Source organism: Protopterus annectens, chromosome 9.part0 (assembly GCF_019279795.1).
Source record: "Protopterus annectens isolate FY-2018-M chromosome 9.part0, PAN1.0, whole genome shotgun sequence".
NCBI classification, from domain to species: Eukaryota; Metazoa; Chordata; order Ceratodontiformes; family Protopteridae; genus Protopterus; species Protopterus annectens.
In genome coordinates this window covers 576,183,279-576,206,992 of record NC_056743.1, presented here as the reverse complement: position 1 = coordinate 576,206,992, position 23,714 = coordinate 576,183,279, and positions in this window count along the sequence as shown.

The following is a 23,714-nucleotide window of genomic DNA, read 5'->3' as shown; positions in this document are numbered from 1 at the left end:
GAGAAGTTCACAACAATGAATTGTTCAACCCTGAATGGCTATTGACTATACTGGATGCCATTGACTTGTTTTCCTGTATTCCCCATACTTTGGGTATAGAATGGTTTAGAAAAGTGTTACTGACTTGAATTTTTGACACATATTGAGATTAATCTTATGCATCACTTTATGGAACTTGTTTTATCTAGTAATTATGTTTACTTTGAGGGAAAATATTTTAAACAGGTGACAGTTGTAGCTATGGGTGCAGCCTGCACCCGCTTGCATGCAAATATCATTTTATGGTTTTGAAAGCAGCATTATGTATTCAATTATGTGCACATGAAACATACGGCCACATTTCTAAGGTACCTGGATAATATTTTCATTATTTGGAAAGGAAGTTATAACAAAGTGAAAGAATTTTTAACTTTCTTAAATTCAACCACAGATTTTTATGGTTTGCTTTCTCCTACTCCAAGGAAGTTATTCATTATTTAAATGTTTCCATTATTAGGAACTTTGTTTGCCAAACATTTGAGCCAAAATTGTGCAGGAAATCAACTTTTTCTAACAATTTTTTTCACACTTTGACAGCTACCACCCATTTTAGTCAAAGGGGCAATTGTTTAGGGCATTTTGCATTATCTCTGACAATGAAGAATTCAACAAAGAACTATTTAGATTAATGGTTATGTTCAAAATAAGGGAATACCTGGACAAAATATTACTTGATATTAAGGAAGTTCAATAATGGTAGCAAAACGAAAAAAACACACTTCTAATAATAGCACCAATAATGTTGACCAAAAAAAAAAACGTAGGAGGGATACACTTTAATCTTTCACATCACCACACTCCACTTCATCAGAATACTTTACAAACTCACTTCAACTTATTTAAATACACACTCAATCAACACATAATTTAAAACAATTAAACAATTAATTAATTAAGGAAGAAGTGTTGAAAAAAGATTACACTGTTTTCCCCAACTGTTAGATAGAAAAAAAAAATGGCCTTAAAAACACAGAAAGACAACTGCATTAATTTTAAGCAAACTGTGTTATAAAGGATTGGTAGTGATACCCCAGAGATAAGACAACTTATCAAAAAAATGGAAACTATTTGAGGTGGATCCAAAGCTTTTTCAATGTCGAGGTCCTGAGCCATTTTTTGTGTACAAAAGACATCAAAACTTAAAAGAACATTTTGTGGGAACAAGTTCCGTTACCCCACTAGATGCAAACAACACAAAGTTGAAGGGTTTAAAAAAGCAGCATGGGTAAACAATGTAAATATTTACATGAGGGGAAGAAGCAAAAACTTAGTACTGTCCCTTATGAGTTCAGATTAAATTATTCATGTGACTACAATTCTAAAGGGGTGATATACATAGGATATTGTGATTTTTGCCATGCATTCTACATTGACAAAATGGAGTTCACACTCCATAAAAGGATTTATGATCATTATTATGATATTAATATGAGGAATGTCAACAATGCACTATTTAAACACAAAATTATGTGAAGGAAAACACAAAGGTTTGTTTCTTTATTTTGGACCAGGTTCCATACAATCCCAGGGATGCTCTGTGGGAATTTAGAATAGAGTATAAAGAGCTGCTATGGCAGATTAGACTGAATACATGCACACCCACAAGTTTAAACAATGGTATATCTTTAAAAAGTGTACTGCAACTATGGGCTGCTAAGTTGTAAATAGGTTTCTGATTACTATATTTCTTGTTTTCTGTATTTTTTTATTACAACATTGGTTCAATTGTATTTCTGTTAACTGTATTTATCCACTAGGGTTATGAAATTTGTATTTAACTGCCCTTACAAGGGTTTTAAGCTACAACAAAGTTGATTTGTTGTTATTGCTTAATTAAACCTGTCTGTGATTGTTTTATTGTATTCTGTATTTCATTGGTCCTATTTGACCACATGGTTTTTGATTAAGTGTATTTAAACTTGCTTTAATTTATTAACATCAGTTGTGATGAAGTCCTGGTGAATTGGACAAAAGTGTTCAACCTGTGTTTATTAAAATTTTGCTTCTAACATATGGGGCTTGTTGTGCATTTCCTAAAGACATCAGCGGTGCCTGCAGTTTTGTTTTGGTTAGTTGTTTGTCCAGCGGCACGTTTTCTCCATTTGTTTAAGTTCACAACTGCTGCTAGTTTGCAGTTATTAACAAACTTGGTTGCCAGATGCCTTGAATTCCCATTTTTTTTCTGAAAAATGATAAACAAAAGCACATCCACGACTGCATACTATACAGTCCAGCTAGTGACATCTCTGCTTTTAAAGGAGATATAGCCTACCTCCACAATATGGTATTACTAAGCTAATTTGTTTTCCAGTGGTTAGTCATGAGATGGGAGAGTTTGTCTATGTTACTACCATTTCCTCATTTAGAGTATATCAAATGTCGCATAAAGAATAATATTTGGAGTTGGCTTAGCATCTAAAATTTTATCACATGGCATGCAACATGCACTACAAGGAAATTGAACCATTAGTAACTACAGTTATAACATATAGAAAAATGGAGAAGGAACATGATTAAACACTGAAAGTCATTAAAAATATCAAGAATCTGTACAAACTTTAAACAGAGACTTTAAAATGAATGCTTGGCATTTTATGGATTCACATTTATTCAGATAGAGGAATGGCACCTGATCAAGTGAAGTCAAAATAAGTTCATGAAATACACCTCCTAATGCCAAAAAAAAAAACAACGCTATCAAGTATGTCTTAATCCAGCTGTAGGTTCATTAAAATGTTAGCACTATTACGGCTCGGCTGAAGGAGATTATGAAGAAACATGTACCTTTGCATCATTTGAACAGCACCAACAAGATGCACAAACCTTAAAAGAAGGACTCCATACATAGACTGGTGTTTCTAACTTTGGCATCCCGTAAAGGGCTATATTATTTATTTTATGTATTTATTGACATTTAATTACCAGAAAGCCCAACAGGGTGGGTGCCTATTTTCAGTGGATGCCTGGGTAGAAAAGCTCTAAAGTATTACAAAAACATTTTAAGAACATTAGTTTTATAATCTTGAAATATAATACAAAAATATCTCCAGTTTAAATAATTATTGCAAATTAGACATAACATGAAAATATTAGTTAAGAATACATTCAACTCATATGACAATGAATTTAATATTTACAGACATTTTAGCCAGTTTATAGAGTGCCATTTTACTGACTGGTACCTATTGGACAGGTAGCTTTAAAGCCGAGAAGGATGGCTGAGATAGACCTAGTGACGATCACATTTCTCAGCTGTCCAGGTTTTCTCAGAATGTCCAGATTTTTGCCTCATATTTTTGTTCTGTTCCTCATAAAATTTGTAGTTTTCTGGCAAATTATTGAGGTATGAAGGCAATAAATAATACTATATAATGACAAGACATTTGAGTTTCAGACTTCATATCCTTCAGAAAATGCATAATAATTTAGAACCTGTTATTCTAGAAACATTCTAAGTTTATATGAGCATTTTTTAAAATCTGACATGATTTTTTGAGCCTTTGCCCCCCTGTTATTTCTGGCTTTGTCCATATTTCTTGTGTTGAGAGGTTGAGAGGTATGATGAGGATATTTGAAAGAAAATTTTGCTGTGGTATGCTGTATCAAAGGGTTTAGACAAGTCTAGACTTAAGGATGACAGTAGTTTGCCATTATCTGTACCTTTATTGGCAGTGTCTATAAATGTTAGAAATGTGGTGTTAGTACTATGGGAGTGACCGAAGCTGTCTTGTGTGGGGGGAGAGGAGTTCTTCCTGCAGGAGACAGTTTAACAACTGTTTTTGAATACATTTTTAGGTATTTAAGAGAGGGTGAATAAGACTGTTATAGGTCTGAAGTTAGTAATGTCTGTTGAATTTACTCCTTTAGGGCAATTATCAGACAGCAATCAGTTTATAGACAGTACAAAGGAATTAATGAGAAGGCACAAATTAGAATAAGTTTTCTTTCATTAACTGAATGTAGAAATCAGTAAGATAGGGAGGCTAAGTAACTGTCATATAAAGTGTAATCTATTGGTGAGGACAGTGGCTAAGGACTACTCCTTTCTAACACAGGAAAATAAAATATTTGACTAGTTAAAGTTAATACACAGAAAGGCTCTATGTGCTAAACTTGCTTACCTTGCACAGTGACAAAGTCCTCAGTGGAAACTTTTAGGAGTTTTTAGAAGCGAATGACAATATGGCAGGCCTGGGGCAATTTATGTCAAGTGTAGGATAGTTGGTGGTAACAGTGGAGTGATTGCATTTGCTAGTAGGTCTTCCATCTGATGCTAAAAAGAGGGAAAGTCAGACTGAAATACAAGCATAGCACCAGCCATTGTATGAGTCTGTTCTTATTTTAACTTCTGCATATAGAAACAGAATGCACTTTAACCACAAACCATATACCCTTAAAGACAATATTTAATATTCCTCAATAATCTTGAGTCAAAAATCAATACAGGAGACGTGGAGATTGTCTCAGATATTGCAACTGTACTAGTCTGTAATGCAACACGAGATAAATGAAAAAACAAACAGCAAAACTACTAGAAAAGTGTGAATGTTAGCAATTGCTGTTCTTCTCTAAAATTATTTTTCAAGAAGGAAGGCACGGTCCCTGCATCTCCTTTGGTACTTATATATGCTAACACCAAGATTACTATACTGCAGTGAAACCCACTTTGCAATTAAGCCATGATAAAGGAAGAGACAGTTTAATAATTGTTTTTGAATACATTTTTAGGTATTTAAGAGAGGCTGAATATGATGGGTCTACTTCACATTGTCATAAGCTGACAATATCGAGTCTGATATTGTCGGAACGACAATATCGAAAGTGAAGAACATCGTGCAAGTAAACGGAAATCTCCTTAAGGGGAGATTTCCATTTACCTCAATGTAGTGTGGTCTCTGAGTTGGTATATTTAAGTAGGGGGGGTGTGGGGGGTTTGCCCCAAAATGGGGGGTGCAAGGGGGGCATGCCCCCCTGCCTATGCCATTTAGTTTTTTTTTAATTTGTTTTTTTTTTTATGTTATTCAATGTTTTACTTAATTGATCAATAAAGTTCGACCTTTATTGATTTGATTAAGTAAACTTTCGATAACATGATATAGACACGAATACAATTGCAATAGGTCTGAAGTTAGTAATGTCTGCTGAATTTACTCCTTTAGGTCAATTATCACAGACAGTAATCAGTTTATAGACAGTACAAAGAAATTAACGAGAAGACACAAATTAGAATAAGTTTTCTTTCATTAACTGAATGTAGAAATCAGTAAGATAGGGAGGCTAAGTAACTGTCATATAAAGTGTAATTTACTGGTGTGGACAGTGGCTAACTTAGAGTGCAAGGATTACTCCTTTCTAACACAGGGTAGTAAAAAATATTTGACTAGTTAAAGTTAATACACAGAAAGGCTCTCTGTACTAAACATGCTTACCTTGCACAGTGACAAAGTTCTGAGTGGAAACTTTTGGGAGTTTTTAGAAGTGAATGACACTATAGCAGGCCTGGGGTAATTTATGTCAAGTGTAGGATAGTTGGTAGTAACAGTGGAGTGATTGCCTTTGCTAGTAGGTCTTCCAACTGATGCTAAAAGAGGTAAAGTCAAACTGAAATAGCAGCACCAGCCATTGTATGAGTCTGTTCACATTTTAACTTCTACATATTGAAACAGAATGCATCTTAACCACAAACCATATACCCTTAAAGACAATATTTAATATTCCTCAATAATCTTGAGTCAAAAAATCGATACAGGAGATGTGGAGATTGTCTCAGATATTGAAACTGTACTCAAAGCCTTTGGTACTTATATATGTTAACACCAAGATTAATATACTGCAGTGAAACCCACTTTGCAATTAAGCCATGATAAAGGACAAATTATTATCCCAGGGATGAAAATTCAAAGGGGGTTATTCTAGGGTGACTCTTTGTCACTGCTACTATTTTGTCTAACATTTAATCCATTAAGCTATCTACTTAACAGCTTAGGCCACGGCTATAATTTGGCTCATAGAAAACAAGAAAGTGTAAAGATTTTCCATCTATTATCTGTTGATGATTTAAACCTGTAAAGCTCTGTTATGCCCGTGCACTGGCCCAATAATTAATGAGCCTCAGTCCTTATCACTAACACTAGTGAGGGGTGTCCACATTGGGAAGAATAACATATACACACACAATAAAGTACAATTTCCCTTAAGAGCACACAGAGATCACAGTCAGTCTGGGGTTGGTTTCTACCTTTCTCTCCAGATCATCATAAGACTCCCCAGTGCTACAGCTATAGGGTACAGATCTCAGCCAAGCAGTCAAGACAAAACCTCCAGTGCCCTCTCTGGACAATGAGCTCTTCGTGTCCCTGCACAAGTAGCTGACACACACACACTTTAAGATTTGGTTTATATACAAACACACAGACACTCCTGGGAAGACTGGCACAGGTTGTCCAGCCCCCTCCTGTCAGGCTACAAGGTAGTAATCGCTGCCACCAACTACTCATCAGCTACTAAAAAGGCCCTTACCAAAGGGTGTTGAATTTATACTGTGCAATATTATTATCCAAATAGTAAATGTGATGAACAGCAAGGCTTATTTGGAGTGGCTTGGCACGATATCACTATATACATGCAATGTACTCTACAGCTTAAATTATCTCTACACAAAACAGCCACAGTTGAAAGGTTTAAAAATATCTAATAATAAATAATAAAAACACAAGACAAATCTTCTCAATTCAACACATTACTAGTCAAGAGTTCAGAAATCACAGAAAAATGCTTAAAATAATACTGTAGAATAGTCTGACAAATATAGAAAACAGCTAGTCTAAACCTACTATTTTCTATTTGTTAAGAGAAACACTAAAGTCTAAGATCCTACTTACATACAGACAGAGCAAAGCAAGTGCTGGTGAGGGGTCAGTTCTGAAGACAAACGCAAAATGCTCTGAGTCTCTCTCTCTGAGAAAGTCTTAAAAATAATACATCACTGCTGACTCATTTTAGATTACATCATTCTTCTCTGGTTCCCAGGCTAACAGAAACTCAGAGTTTTAACATTTCTTTGATCTTGCACCTGGCCAGGAAACTACAGCAATAAAAGACATCATATATATGTAAAATCTAGCAATAAATTTTGGTCTGAAAACAATAAAAGGAATACCTCAGTCCAGACATTATGTCTTTGAGATCAAACAGTCATATAATGCTTGACTTATCAGCTTTCTTCCAGAAGAGTGCACTGTGGTTACATTTTTGAAGTCCAACATTTAACACAGTTTTCTTACATTTAAGAGGACAAGCCTGTGGATTATATTCATATTTACAATGACATAGAATTATCTAAAAAATTCTATCTAGCTAGGCTGGCAGCCTTCACATATCTTCACAAGCTCATCAGATAGGAACTGAAAGCACAACTGCAAGTTTTCAAAACTTTTTCAGATGATATAAGAATGTCATTTGGTCTTGATAAATGTGCAAAAACAACCTTTAAAGCAAGAAAACTGCAGTACCAAGAAAACATCAGTTTGCAACAAGAAGATGATATAAAAGAATTTGAGCAAAAGGGAGTGTATAAATATTTGGGAAGTGATAAAGTTTGAATAAATGTGAATGAAACTTAAAATATTCAAGCTATAAACCAATTTGTTCTTCCTGTCCTAACTTATAGTTTTGGAGTGATTGATTGGCCCCAAAATGTGTTGGATAGATTAGATAGGAAAACAAGGAGAATGCTTCATGCTCACCAAATGATTTATAAAAATCAGTGCATACCAAGACTATATATTCCCCATTCTAAATGAAGGTTGGGGCTCCTTGAAACTGATTACATGTATACATCTGCAATCATGGGACTGCACACATATCTGCTGACCTCATAAGACCTGAACATAGTGAAAGTTTTGAAACATGAGGAGAATAAATCTTAAATGACTTCTCTGGTTAGTCTAGCAGATGTATATCAGCATCAGGCAGGAATGGAAATCAAACCAGAAGTAGATAAAAATCAGACAGCAACTGAATGGCAAAAAAAAAAAAACAAAAGAAAGAATATAAGGTGAAGGACCAAATGAGAAGGCAAGAATGTGGAAAATGCATAAATACAGTTGCAAGTATAGAAAACTTCTGGAAGAACCTCATGTTGATCAGGATCAAATGCAGGAATGGTTAAGTAGAGGTGAATTCAAACCAAGAGACAAAAGGTTATTATTTGTGGCCCAAAATAGTGGAAAAACAGACAAATGTATGTTTTGTAAAACAGAATTGGAAACAGTTGCACACCTCATTGTTGGGTGTGACATACTAATGGCAGAAGGACTATATACTGAAAGGATAATAATGCAGCAAGACTGTTCTTTTAGAGAATATTTTAATCTTTGAGAGTACTTATATTTACTTGGTGACACTAAAGCTGCTCCTGAAAACCTTGCTGTTTGGTCAACGTATTAGTATTAATTTTACTTAGTATAATTGGGTACACTTGTAATAGCCTTAGAGTAGCTAGCATTGGAGTATCCTGATGGCAGTATCTACTTTATAGTCTGGGCAGCCAGCCTTTCCCAAATGTGTGTGTGTGTGTGTGTGTGTGTGTGTGTGTGTGTGTGTGTGTGTGTGTGTGTGTGTGAAAATCAAATTTCAAAGAGTGTGTGTGTGTCAGCTACTTGGAGCAGGAACACAGAGCACTGGTTTCACAGAGAGGCTGGTGGAGGACTTGGCCTGGGACATTCGGCTAAGGACTCAACTCTATAGCTGAGCCAATGGGGAATTTTACTGGGGGCCTGGAAAGAGAGAGAGAGGGACCCTATGAGTGTGTTCCCTAGATGATGTTAAGAGAAACTGTGCTTGGTGCAGAGAACAGCATCTGGAAATACTGTGCGTACCTATCTTTGTTCCAAGTGAGTGTCCCTCACTGGTGTTAGTGGTGAGGATTCAGGCTCCTTGGTTACTGGCCCAGACGAGGGGCCCCACACATGCTGACCCGAAAGACAGCCAGAGAATGTTGTTTTTTTCAGAAGGACCAAAGGCTAATTTAAATGTAACATTTTTAAATCTGTCACTAAAGCTATTATGGTTTTTCACATCAAAGGCTTTACATTGCTCCTAAAAGGCTGTAGCAACTCAAAGACCTTTGGTCAGAATTGTTAAAATAAGTACTGAAAAATTATGTCAAATGGTAGTACATTATTTATTCATTCTAGAAAGGAGAAACAAGAATGCCATAAGTCTCTTTTCTGCAAGAAAATAATATGTTTCCATAATCATAAGAGAACTGTTCTGTAAACTTACAAGTCATTAAGATGGAAAACATTGCTTATGTCCTTTCCTTATGCAGACAGAAACTACATGACAAGTACATAATGAACCCCTTATTTGTTATAAAGTGACTTCTAGGTGAAGAAGCAGGCATATCACGCATACTCAATAACACTTTTACATCTCTGGAAAGACAGGTTAGAGTCCCCTTATCCATCCAGTATTCCCTTACTTGCTTCAAATTATTTCTGAGTTAATTAACTGATAAAATCAGCCCCTATTTGTTTTTTACAGTTGACACTATCATTTAAACACCTCCCTTAGTTTTGAAAATTGTTGAAAAGAAATACAAGAGACCTGCATATGAGCCTTTGGGATGTGGCATATAAAGCTGCTTACATTGGTGGAACAGTAATCTCATCCACATATGTTCATCAGTACTACATGGCATAAACTGCAATGCTGTTTTTCCTTCTGTATATCTGGTGTTTTCATGGTACTTGTGTATGTCGTTGATTTGCATATCATATTTTATAATCATAAAATCATAGTAACTTGTGTCAACATTATAGTTGTTTCCACCTTAGATATAGCAATGTCATGGCAAAATCAAATGTAGAACTCTTCTATTCCTCCAAGTCAATATACCATCACAAGCACAACCACATACTAACCACATCACATATTTACATGCCAGTCCCTCCTTGGACAACCATATTATGCTCATGGGATGCTTCAGTTCTACATACAGCTGTGAGGTCCCCACCCTGGGCCAGTAATCAAGGAGCCTGAATCCTCACCATTGACACTGGAGAGGGACATTCATTTGGAATACAAATGGATACACTCCGTATTTCCAGATGCAGACCTCTCTGTATCAAGCACAATTTCCCTTAAGAGCACACATGGAACACACCCAGCCCAGGGTCTGGGTTTCTCTATCCATCGCTCTCCTGATCCCCAATAAGACTCCCCACTGGCAGACCTGTAGAGTTAGGTCCTCAGCTGAGTGTCCAAGCCAAGTCATCTACCACCCTCTCTATAAAAGCAGTGCTTTGTGTCCCTGCTCCAAGTAGCTGACAAACACAGTCTTAATTTTCACTCACACATACATACATACACACACACACACACACACACACACACACACACACACACACACACACACACACACACACACACACACACACACACACACCTGAGAAAATCTGGCATAAACTATCCACTCTACCATCTTTGCCCAGACTATAAGGTAGATTCACTGCCACCATTCAGTTACTATAAGGCTTTTAAATGGTATCCAGTTATACTGAGTAAAATTAGTATTAATACAAATGGTAATGTTGACAGGCTTTCAGGAGTGGCCACAATTATCACCAAATAAATAGAAGACCAGGCACAATGAAAATTGTAAATATATCTAATAAAAAACAATTAAGAACACAAAAATACTATGTATCTATTTACAGTGAACACCAGAGTTTCAACCACAGGAAATATTAAAAATAAAGCTGGAAAGATTCGCACAGTTACAGAAAAGCAATACCTAACTATTCTCATTATATTTTCCTGACTAATCTAAAGAGAATTAGTCATTGAACACTTACTAGCACAAGGCAAGATTAAGTGGGTGAGTGTTCTTCCTCTTTTGTCAGGTTCATTCCAAGAACATACTGCTCAGTCTGACTTCAGTTTCCTCTAATATAAAACATTTATTTTGTACAGAATGATATCACATACATCTGGTCATCTGATTTCTGTTTCCCATGCCATCACCAACACTAGAAGCTGCCAGGATTTTAGCACCTACATGTCCATAATACACACACAGGATCATTGCTCAGATCTGGTGCAGCTGCTGGGAGTCATAAAACACTTCCATTCTTCCTACTGGAGGTAATAAATCATAATTCTTACATAAACTACATCTCTGGCTTCATTCAAAACTGTGAAATAACATCTTTATGGCCTAGGCCCAATAGTTTAATTTTCTTATTATTGCTAAAGTTTGAGATTAACCTCTTCTCTTTCAGTATCCTCTGTCAAAACATATACATTCAATTCACTTACAATAATAGATTTCTTTTTTTTTCCAGCAGGGCACACTGTTGATACATTTTAACACAAACAACTTTACAAATACCTTTTAAAACACAATCATTTGTACAAATCAGTTTGATGCACAAATGACATATTAATTCTTTACTAAATTCCAGCTAGCTGTGCTAGCTTATGCTACACATCCCACTGCCCTTCTTCTCCTGGCATGGCTGGCAATACCTCATATAATCACACCAACATACATACCCTCCCCTACATTCAGTTATATACAATTTAGATTGTTGTCCCAAATTAAATATGATATCAACACAATCGTATATAGTGTATAAACTACTAATAGGAGCAAACGCTGTGTTTAAAATTGACCACTCAATACCAAAAACACAGCCAGCAGCCGGAATCCTTAAAATGATGTTCTATTTATTAATAACAATACAGCCACATGGAATTGGTGCTTTCATCCCCTGAAACAGGGGACTTCATTAGAATCAACTCACTAAAAACACTTCATTAAATTATATCATCCTAATAAAATTATGTCACATAATCAATTATATTTTAAAGAGCCATTATAAAAACTAGAAAACATGAACTGTTTACACTAAACTCTTATCTAAAGTTTTTCTCAAATAAACAATATACATATCCCTTCTTAAAAACACATAATTTATCCTAAAACTGCCTTTTTATTGAGAATAGGTTTAATGGAGATAATTTCATTTAACCCTGGATGGATGCTTGCCTGCAACTTAATCTGCCATTTCACCTCCCTCTCTTCTATATAATTTCTATAATTACCCCCCTGGGATTGGGTATAACCCGTTCTAAAATTCCAAAAGAAAACCCTACATGGTCTACACAAATGGTGGAATGTTTGTAAAGTGCATTATTGCTGTTACATGTTGAAATCTGATATAGATGTTCATACATTCTGTCCCTTAACTTTCTCTCGGTTTTGCCTACATAGAAACCTGGACAGATATTACACATATATCACGTCAGTTGTTTGACAATTCACACTAACAAACCACACCTTAGTTTTAAACTTATTATTTACAGTGTAGTACTCATCCTGTGTGACATTATTTTATTAGGATGAAATTAATGAAGTGTTTTCAGTGAGTTGATTCTGATGAAGTCCCCGGTTTCAGGGGATGAAAGCGCTAATTTCATGTGGCTGTACTGTTATTAATAAATCAGTCAAATTATGGGATTATATAGCAGTTCCTCAATCTCAGCTGTGACAATCACAAAGCCCTCCTCACATTCTTATTAGCACCCTCCTCCCCTCATTCCACATAAAATTCTACGAATAGAAGTCTGCTTAGTGCTGTCAAGGCAAAGCTGAGTTCCTAGTATAGGACAATAAACACCCAGGACCATAACAGAAAAAGTACAGTTGTGTAAGATGAACTTACTATAACAGCAGATGTTTGAATGATCACTGCTGCAGTAGCCAAGGATATAACACCTGGCCAGCTTCCAAAGCTCCAGGGCACTTTCAATGCACCCAAACTGTCAAAGCGGCTCATGATGAGATGATTAAAAGACAAGTATGGACTAGAAGCCCTTCAGAGCTTTCCTGCCAGCATTTAGAGGGAGGCAGAGCCCTGAAAGGGCAATGCGGGGAATATCAAAAAAATAAATGTCTACACCCTGACATAAAAACACACTGAAAAATAATGAGGATGGAAGGATGGAGGGACTGAACAGCTATTGCAGCAATAATCATTTGAACTACTGCTGTTATGCTAAGTTCAACTGTGCTATGTTCTTCTTATTGATGACTGCTGCAGTAGACTTAGCTATATGGGTAGGTTACCATAACTAATTATATTTGGGAGGTGGAAGGAAAAGGGTGCAGGAGCCCCTGTGGAATGGTCCTAGTAAGACTTGATCTAGACATGGAGAAGGGATCAAGCTTGTAGTGCTTTGTAAATGTATGCACAGAAGTCAAAGTAGCATCTTCTAGAATACTTCAAGGATCTAACCCTTTCCAAATAACCATAGATGAATCCATGGCCCTGCTAGAGTGGGCTTTGATCCTGCCAGTAATACATTTTTCATGGTGAGTATAGGAGAAGGTAATAGCCTTAGACAACCATTTAGAAATAGTCTGTTTTGACATGTTGTCCTTTCTTCCTATCTTCACAAAAAACAAACAATTGATCCAAAGATTTAAAAGATTTAGTTCTGTCAAGATAGTACCTGAGTTGTCTGTGGACATCCAAGGTATGGAGTATCTTTTCTCCCTCGTTTTCAGGTTCAGGAAAGAAAACAGAAGGATGGATAGTTTGGCTTAAAGTAAACTCAGATACCACTTTAGGCATAAAAGAAGGATTAGCTCTCAAAGAAACCATTTCCCTCTCGAAAATGAGGTAGGGTTGACTCACCATAAGAGCTTTCAACTCAGATAACCTTCATTCAGAGGGCAGGTCAATCAGTATAACTGTTTTCTATGTTAAGGACCTCAAGTCAGTCAGATTAGCTGATTCAAATGGAGAAAGTTCTCGAACACAAAATTCAGACCTCAAGAAGGGACCACCAGTTTATTTGGAGGCCTCTTATGCAAAAACCCTTTTCAAGAACATTTTTACATGAGACAGCTTTGAAAGAGGAGGATCTGTGGGAAGACATGCTGAAATTGCTGATAAATGAACCTTGATAGAGAATAAAAAAGGCAATAGAATAGTAGCTCACACAAATATTGCAAAACCAGAGAACAACTAACCCTTAATGGGTGCTGGTTATGTTGTTGGTACCAACTAGAAAAACATTTTTATTTGCTAGTATAACATTTTCTAGTAACAGGCTTTCTTGCCTCCATTAGTACCTGCAGCACTTCCTCATAAAACAGGTGCCTAAAAGGAAATAAGACCTTATCATCCAGGTAGTCAACTGAAAATTATTAATTTTGGGGTGTATCAAACACCCCTGTTCTTGTGTGAGTAGAACCATTCTGTGAAGAAGCTTCTAGTAACTGCCGCTAGTCATTTCCAAAAACAGAAGAGCAATGGTTGCCCGGGCCAGAAGGGAGTCACCATAATGATAGCTCTCAACCAATCAGGGACAAATTTCAGCAGAATCAGGGACAGATCCAGAAGAAATCAGTGACAATCAGGGACACCTTTAAAATATTTGTGCTATTAATGTGAGACATTGACAAAATCAGAGCATATGAATTAATATACATTTTCTGAAGAAATAGAAGTATATAACTCTTAATTATTGTCGTTATTCATTACGTGTAATTCTTCACCTTTCCTCTAAAAGTCACTAGTTTTAGGAGGGATTAAGAGGGACAGAGCTACAATTTGAGACAAAATCAGGGATGTTCCTGAAAATCAGGGACAGTTGAGAGGTAGAAAGACTGTTCTACAAGAGGAACTCCTCACAGATGGATCAAATATTGGAAGACACCCTGATCTAGTTTCCATTCATGAGGGTCTGCCCTTGTCCTGCTCAACTTGTCTATCAAACAGTTTTGCTCTGACAGAATGTGGGATGCCTGAAGAGTAAAATTGTGCTGTGAATCTGTACCCGAAGCTAATATGGCTTGTCTACAAAGGGATATGACCATTTGTCCCCTTGCTTGTTGATGTACCACATGACTGTGGTATTGTCTGTGACCACTTGAAGAGATTCCAGGGACCAAAGATGGTTCAGAGAGTTGAGTATCTTGTTCAGACCAAGCATCTCCTTTATATTTATGTGATTGTTTTTTTTCCTCGGTGCCTCACACACCTACCTTCACTTTTATCTCTCCTGAAGCTGCTGCCTAAGCAAAGTCCAAAGTGTCTGTGATAAATGACTGCTTTGGAGCAAGGAGGGAAAAGGGAAGACATGGGTTTTAAGATATCTACTGTCACCACCAAAAAACGCCTGTTCTGACAAACCCCATTACTGGGATCTGAAAAGATAATGGGTGCTGATGCCGCGACTGAAGAGATTTCAGATACAACTGCATCTTTCTCATGTGGAGTCTTGCAAGGAGTAGCATGAAACTCATCCTGAGGTATTCCCTTGCAGTGATCAAAGTCTGAGTGGAAAACCATAGAGATAGATCTACATAAAGATCTATTTTTTCCTATGGGAAAAAAATCTCTTTGAACTGTGGTGTCTATTTGACATGCCAGGAACACAATCCTGTGTGAGGGGTTCAAGAAAAACTTTTTTATGTTCTCTTGGAATCCCAGCTTTTGCAAGAGATTGTTTACCCAAGAGAGATATTCCATTTTGAAAAAGACTCTGCAAAGATAAGCATGTTGTCTAAATATGGAAAATGTGGATACCCTGTAGCTTGCAATGATCTATAATTGGAGCTAGATATTTTATGAACATTCTTCATGCAGTGGCTAGCCCACAGGGTAAGGCAGAGAACTGATCATGTGATCCAGACACAAAAAAAACGTAAGAAATTCCTGAAGACTGGATGAACAGGGATGTAATGATGAGCATCCTTTAAGGCTAGTGTTACCAGGAAACCTGAAAGGAGCAGGGCTAACTGCTTGTGAAGTGACATCATTTTGAGTTTGGACACTCACTATCAAAAAACTGGTTTTGGAAAGAAAGATCTAGAACTTGTCTTCAAGCATTTTCTTTCTTTAACACTAGAAACATCATTGAACAAAATCCATTCCTCACCTGGGAAGGAGGAACTGGTTCTATCACTCCTTGGGACAGTAGTTGGTGAAGAACAGGTAGAAACAAAAGATGATAATCTGCAGGATAAGGAATGACCCCTGTGTAAAGATTAATTTCCTCCCACTGCTATCTGAAACCATGATCAGTGATCTTCAGAACCCTTTGTCTGAAACGGGTCTATATTATATGAGCGAAAGTTAATATGAGCGAACGCTCTAATGAGTGAAAATACAAGACATCAGATGTTATATTGCGGGGGGCTGCACCCCCCACACCCCCCACTAAATATATATTCCAACTCCGAGATCGCACTACAGTGATTAAAGGGCAAATATTTCTATCTTCACTGTACTGCGACCCCAGAAAAAGCCTTTCGATGCCCGGCATTTTCACTCATTAGAGCATTCGTTCATATGAACTTTCGTTCATATAATATAGACCCGTCTGAAACAATCAGTTGCTAAGAAGAAAAATGGAGATTCAGACTTTCTGGAAGAAAAAAGGGGCCAGGGTGGGAGAGTGTCACAAGGTCACCTGAATCATCATTCAGACTTGTTGGGCTGACCTTTGTTTTTGGAAGGTGTAAGACTTCTTTTTGGAACCCCATTCCCCAGCCAGTTCTTCAGTGTCTGTTTACTTGAATTCTGTTGAGACTGTTTATTCTGTTTTTTGACAAACTGGATGAGGAGAAATAAAATCTCACTGACAATTTGGAAAAGGAGGGGGTGAAGATCTTACAGATTCCCTGATTCAGCTTGCCCCTTTCATCACACTTCTTGATCACCTCTGCAGCAGAAAGGCCAAACACTAAATTTCTAAATAAGGAAGAAGTTAAAATAAAAAGTGACTTGTGCAATAGAAGAAACTAAGTTATTTAAAGGAGGTTCAAGAATCTGTAGATAAAACATTCCTCATGCTTTCCAGTATGTCAGAACAAAATTTAACATACATACCTAACAATTTAAAATTCTGAAAATCAAATTTACAGAAATATTCACTTTTTGTCCATACTTATCAATAATTTCCCATCCTTATTAGAAAGAGAAGGATTGAAATTAACTAAGTGCATAGCAGCAGTGGAGTCAACTAAGGTTACAGCTGCTGGATCAGGTTTGGTAATAGTGTATAAGAAAACTAAAAGACTGAGGAACTTTATAAATCCTATCTGCCTTTTTAGGGACAGCTGGCAATTAGGAAAATTGCAGGCAATAATCCAAACATCCTCTGAAGCTGACAGGACATAATAGGAGGACTGGGTGTAGGTTCTGGAAGATCCTTCTGTAACAACTCAGTAATTTCTGAGGGAATAAGAAACCTCAGTGTTCTTCCAATGAAAACACTTTGATATTCTAGCAAAAGTCTCAGAGAAAGAAAAATCATCACAGAAAGAAGCAGAAACTGAGATTTTTCTGAGTCTAAATCAGAAATCTGAGGACAAAACCATAAAACCACCCTGGCATCTTCCTGTTCAGATTCAGAATCTTGGATCTCAGGAAAAGAGGCATACGTCTTTCTTTTTCAGAAAATCCTGTAGAAGAAGGATCAATAGCCTGAATTAAACCCCGAGCCAGTCATAGTAAACTACTTCTATACAAAGAAATTTGAGGAGGAGTAGATAAATGTTTTGTTTTCTGTTTTTTTTTCCCTGACAAGGAAAAATGGTGCCAATTGTGTTACTAATGGTATTCGCTGTTTCCCCAAGGATGGACACAGCATTCTGACAAAACAGAGAAACCTTCCCTGTTTCCTCTCTCAGAACCAACAAGAGTGGCTCTCCCTTGCTTACTGAGGGGACCCCAACAGCCGCAGAGGATGTGGTTAATCCCTGGATCATAGTGGCTGTAGGTGCAACCCCAGAAGGATTTGGGGTAAAAAATGAATAGTCTCAGGTACAAAAATGTCCACAACAGAGTCACCTAACTGCAGATGAGGGAAATTACTAGTCTGCTTTGGTATCAAAGGCTACTTGCTTAACTTTTTCTTTTTGTGGCTGGAAGAAGGAATAACCATGGGGCTGACAATCTCTCCCATGGTAAAGCCAAGGCCTCTTTCCCAGGTAAGACAAGCAGCAAATGCCAGCAAAACTGCTAGTCCACAAAAGTTACCTTTCTGAAGAAAAACACAGTAAAAAGCACTTTCGAATACTATGTCAACCCCACAATGGGACATTAAACACAATTTCTTCACAGTAAACATGTTATCATTTAGTATACACTACTTTATAACTGACAGAAAAATACAAGTCTCCATTTAAAAATATGTCACAGTCTTGAGACAGTCCATTAAAACACAGCAGTCCTAGCTTTAAAATAAATTTGCTGCAAAGGAAAGCAATAAAACATCAGTAAATATTATTTATTTATTTTATTTTACATTTGTTGACCGGGCTAGTCTAACTGGATACATGTCCATTTTCAGTAGAGGCTCGGGGAGAGAAGCTCCAAGCATGAACAGTGACAAAGTTAACAATATATAAAAAGACATGTAAAATCACAATACAGAGGCAGCATTGGTCAAAAAAAAATTATAATAATAAAATTATAAACTATAAAAATTATACTAAAAATTATACTAAAAAATTATACTAAACACAATAGTAGGTATGAGAGAGTATAAGAAAATGGAAGGGTTTCTCCAAAGGAAAATTATCTGCCCAGCAAAGGAAAGCACAAGCCAACTGTCAGCCCTCGAATGCCTGCGATGAGTGCAGTCTTCTGTAGCAGGAAAGCTCTGAAGGGCCTGCACACAGACTTGTCTTTTAGTCAGCTCATCTTGAGTTGCTTGACAGTTTGGGTATATAGAAGGTACCCTGAAGCTTTAGAAGCTGGCTGGCTGTTATATCCTTGGCAGGATATAACCGATATAGCTAAGGCTATTGCAGCAATGATCAATATGAAGAACATCAGTTTTGCTTAAAACCACAGTGCCAAAATATCATTGTACACAGGTATTTCTAGTAAGAAGATACTGCTTATATTCAGAGCCCAGTGTTAACAACTATCCAGTGAGTAGAAACATTAGATCTACATAGCACTGGATGAAGAAAACAAAGGATATACAAGTTCAGCTTATGCAGCACTTGGTGTGTCAGCGAGAACCTAACATTATGGTTTACTATGCAAGTATGGTTTCCCATATTATAGGTATGAGTACACATTTTACATCACAAACAACAGTAAGACAAAAACTACAAAATACTGATCCTCGGGCATTTAATAGCTGATTTCACTGTCCATCATGCTTATCTGATATATTTGTATTTTCATGCAAAAGTTTATGTTGCAGAACAGCAAGCCTGTCTTAGAATTTTAATAACCACATTAATACTAAAGCTTCTGCCTACTCTCATACCAATCAGCTATCACATATTATGAGGTACATCACTCATTCTGACTCTCAAAAACCCTCTGGATTACTGGGAGAAAGCAGCTTTACACAATGATTTATACTGCTTTAAATCTTTGCCTGACAGAGTCAAGGTTTCACAGAGGCCAGCAATAACCCATACTGTAAACAAAACAGTAGGAATGTATTTCTGCATAAAACTACAGATGATTATAGCTTTTGGGCTGAATTATAAAACCACTGTTATTTACCCTATAATGATATTGGAGAAAATGAAGAACATTCTTCTAATTTCTAAGCTTTATAGCATCTTGGAAGAAAAGCATAGCATGTTTTATGTCTTTGGACTTAAATTATGTTCAGTAATGACATCAGAAGCTATAAGAAAAGGAAATAATGATCAGGATTGTGAGCCATAGTGGGCAATGAAAACAGGCCTAAAGTGAATTGTTTACTAGAAACAGTTAATTGAATATCTGACAAATCTAAAATGCTGCACATTCAGCTGTGTTGTATATATTTAAAAGTACTAAACACCAGCAGTAATCAAATACAAGGTAGAATTAATAATAGCAATTTACAATCAGAAAGTCAGTAGTAGTCTACAAACCTAAGATGCTCTAATTCTGGACAAATGTGAAATCAGTGAAGTTGTAATATTTTACTTAGACCACGTACAGCAGACTTCCAATTCAAAATAATGAAGCTTATATTTCTATAAATCTAAAGTTATGAGCATGGCAACTGAAAATAAAGCAAATAATATAGTTTGCTGCCATCACTTCAAAACACAGTAAAGCTATGCTGAAGTCTGTTAACCTATACTGAGCAGTTTTTCAGTTGCATACAGAATCACTTCCATAGTCTGTCATGATAATGCCAGATACTTTGTATAAATATAATAAATCATGCACAGGAAGCATGGTAATTTTTTAATTAATCATTTGTGCTAGATGAAGCCAAAATGAGATTTAAATAACTGCCATTATTCTGCCTAGGAATTTTTTGACTTGAACATTAATTTAATCCCTAGGAGAGCTTGGAAGTCAACATGAGGATGATATTATTTTCTCAAAATGTTTTCTTGGATGGAGTACCCCCTGCCAGGAGCTATATTTCTTATTCAGATACACACCAGCTACTGCACTTTTAAAAAGGGCACACTTGTCACCAAGCCATAGCAAGCTGAAGCAAGCGACAGGATGTATCTACATCTCATCAGTCGTGTGCCATTCAGCTAGTAACTGCTAACAATGGGCTGTAGACATCATTTCTAATATCAGACTTAAGGTTGTTTTTAAGATGAAGGACCTTTAATTGTTTTTGCAGCTAATGAGTATATTTGTGCTGGGCAGCTCTTTTACCTTTGCATAAATACAGGTATCAAAATGGAAGGGACCAGAAGTTCTGGATATCCATTCTGTTCAGAATACTAGAATGGCATTCTGGAACTTTCCAGCTCAAAACTGTTTTTTACATGTTTCATCATGACACAGCCTCCATGTTCAGAGAGTTGACCTGTAGGGTACATTTTTAGTACAGAGGGTCCTGTTTCACAACATTCATGGGAAAGCCTATGTCAGGGATCTGGAATAGAAGCTTGCAGAGCCTCTAATTCAGGGGGAGCACTGCATATTCCCTCTCACAAGGAACAATGCAGTGACAGTATATTCTTGTACAAATATTGAAGGCATTGTGGAATTTTACCAGTGCAGTTTACATCTGGTCTTCTTGGAATGGTTTGCGTAACCCAAAATTTTCTACAAGAATCTATTACTGCATTACAGGTCTCTAAAGATTTTTCTGTGTACCCTTCCATTTCTGTATTTGTGAAGTGAAAGTTGCATCTCCATTCTCAGCATTAAGTCAAGCACATTCACATTTAGGCATATAACTCAGTCAGAGACAGGCATTGTCTTCACTCATGCTGATGATTTTCATGAATGGGATATTAAGTAACAGCTCAGGTTTGGAGATTTTTCTGTCTGTGGACATGATAGCTGCATCTTTGTATCTTGATAAAGATGTTGTCTAATTGGTTTTAATTCACCTATTACCTCCTGCATGCAGAGGAATGGTTCAGTGCTAAGCATGAAGTAGAACTCATGAAAATCAGCTCTTTTAAATTTGATGTTATTGGTTTGTACCAGAAAAAAATGAACTGATACCTTCTGTGTCTGAAGGGAGAGCAGCTTCTTGAAATAAAGGTGTTTAGTACCTGTAGTCTTGTTTATTTTTTATAGTAGAGGAGCTTGCTGATTGAATACAGAGAATTTCACCAGTGAGCACAACTAATTAGAAATACCATTTTCATAGTCATTACCACCATGGAGAAATGGAAGTATTCCACAAATTGTGCTATTCCATAACTCATAGCTTGTTTTTAACAAAAGTGGTAGTTCCATACTACATTATAAAAGCAATTACATTTAAAGTGCTGTCAGCCAACTTATATCTAGAAGAATTAATTACAATGGGGTTCATTAGAACTGAATGGTGTTCAATAATCTACTGATTCTAAATCCTGCAATAATCTTTTATTGTCCATCTCAGTTAAAATTTCAGATTGTGATTATATTACACCATATGATATGAAAGTTGAGCAGACGTATCACTATTCCATCTCTATAGCTAAGTAATTAAAAGATACAAGAGGCACTTACATTAATTAAGTTAAACAGCTTTAAGTTAAAATAACTAACCAATAACTTAAATCATTTGCTCTATGATTATTACCTTGATTAAGTCAGAATTATAATGTAGTTAGAAACTTATGGCATACCCAGAGCCACTCCCGCCTTTTGATGAAAAATGGTACTTTGAAACATAAAGATATTATTATTCAGGATAAGATCCAATAGCTCACAAATGGTCTCTATTTCTCTCCCTTTCATTCCTCCATGCGCGCATACAATTCTGTATACTCTCAATACCCAAATCATGTGGGATCACAGTGAATAATGACTTTATGTCCATTGTGATAAAAATATAATCTGATACCTGGTTGGTCTTATACCATTTATATAGATCTAAAGAAATCACCTTTGTCCTTAACATAACCTTTTACTTTTGTGAGCAATTTGCAAAAAATAGACTGAAGATATATGGAAATGGGTTCAGTAATCATCCCCCACCAGATAAAATAGGTCTCACTGGTGCCTTATTAAGGCATTTGTGTATCTTGGGAAGCCCATATATTATCGGCATGACTGGGCAGGGCACATTAAAATAATTAAATAAATGTATTGTAATATCATCATTAATTTGCAACTTATTGATAGACATATTTTTCTGTGCTAATACCTCACATCATTAGAAATAATTTCAGCAAAAGTCAATGTGTCACTTAAAAATTCCATCATAGACTTTTCATAATCATACTTATTCATAACTATTGCACCACCCTTATCAGCCTGTTTCATTACTATTTCATTATTACTCCATAATTTCACAAAAGCTTCATGCTCACTATGCCTCAAAGTATACCATTTTTTTCTTTTCATTCTGGGAATATAATTCCCAAAGTTCTTTTTCACAAATGTCACTAAAAACATTTAACAAAGGGGGATTGATTGGTATAAAAACACTAAAATGTTTATAAACATAGGGTATATCAAAGTCTGATCATTTACAAATCAGTTTAAGGCTTAGGTTCCTGACAAATGTTTGTTTTTAAGTCAGTAATGGAATCTACAATAGTGTCTGTACCTGCTGGGATGAATGTCAGACCTTTCTTCAGAATTTTAGCATCTTCATCACTAAGGGTGAAGCTGGATAGGTTTAGTATACTTTGCTCATTTAGTTTTTCAAGTTCTTTGAGCAGCTGTGCATTTGTGGGCTACTGCTTCACCATCTTGTCCATCTGTCGTCTTCCTCTCGATTGGTCGTTCCTCCTCAGTTCTATACATTCTGGTAGGTTGAGGCGAAAAGGGGCGTGTTGAGTTATCTCGACCACTTGGTTCAAACCATTTCCATCAATACCAGCAATATCTCTTGCTGCAGGTTGCAATAACACAGAATGACCTGAAATAATTCATCCTTCCAAGACTTGAGGACACTGAGGAAGGATGCATGTCCAAAAGCTTTGTGTTTTATTAAAGATGTTTTGTCGTATTGAAGCTGCTATCAAGTGTTTCCTTACACTGGAATTTTTTTGTGTTTTTTACAAGAAACACATTTGTTGACTAAGGATTTAGATAGATTTAAAGATTACTCAATATTTGTTGGCTCGCATTTTAGTTCAAAAAGGAGAGGCACTCTTATATGAATTATTGCTATTATTATTATTATTATTATTATTATTATAAAAAGTCACTGACTAATTAGGGTAGATCATGCTTATTCTGATAAAAGTGGTACGTTCGGATTGGTTG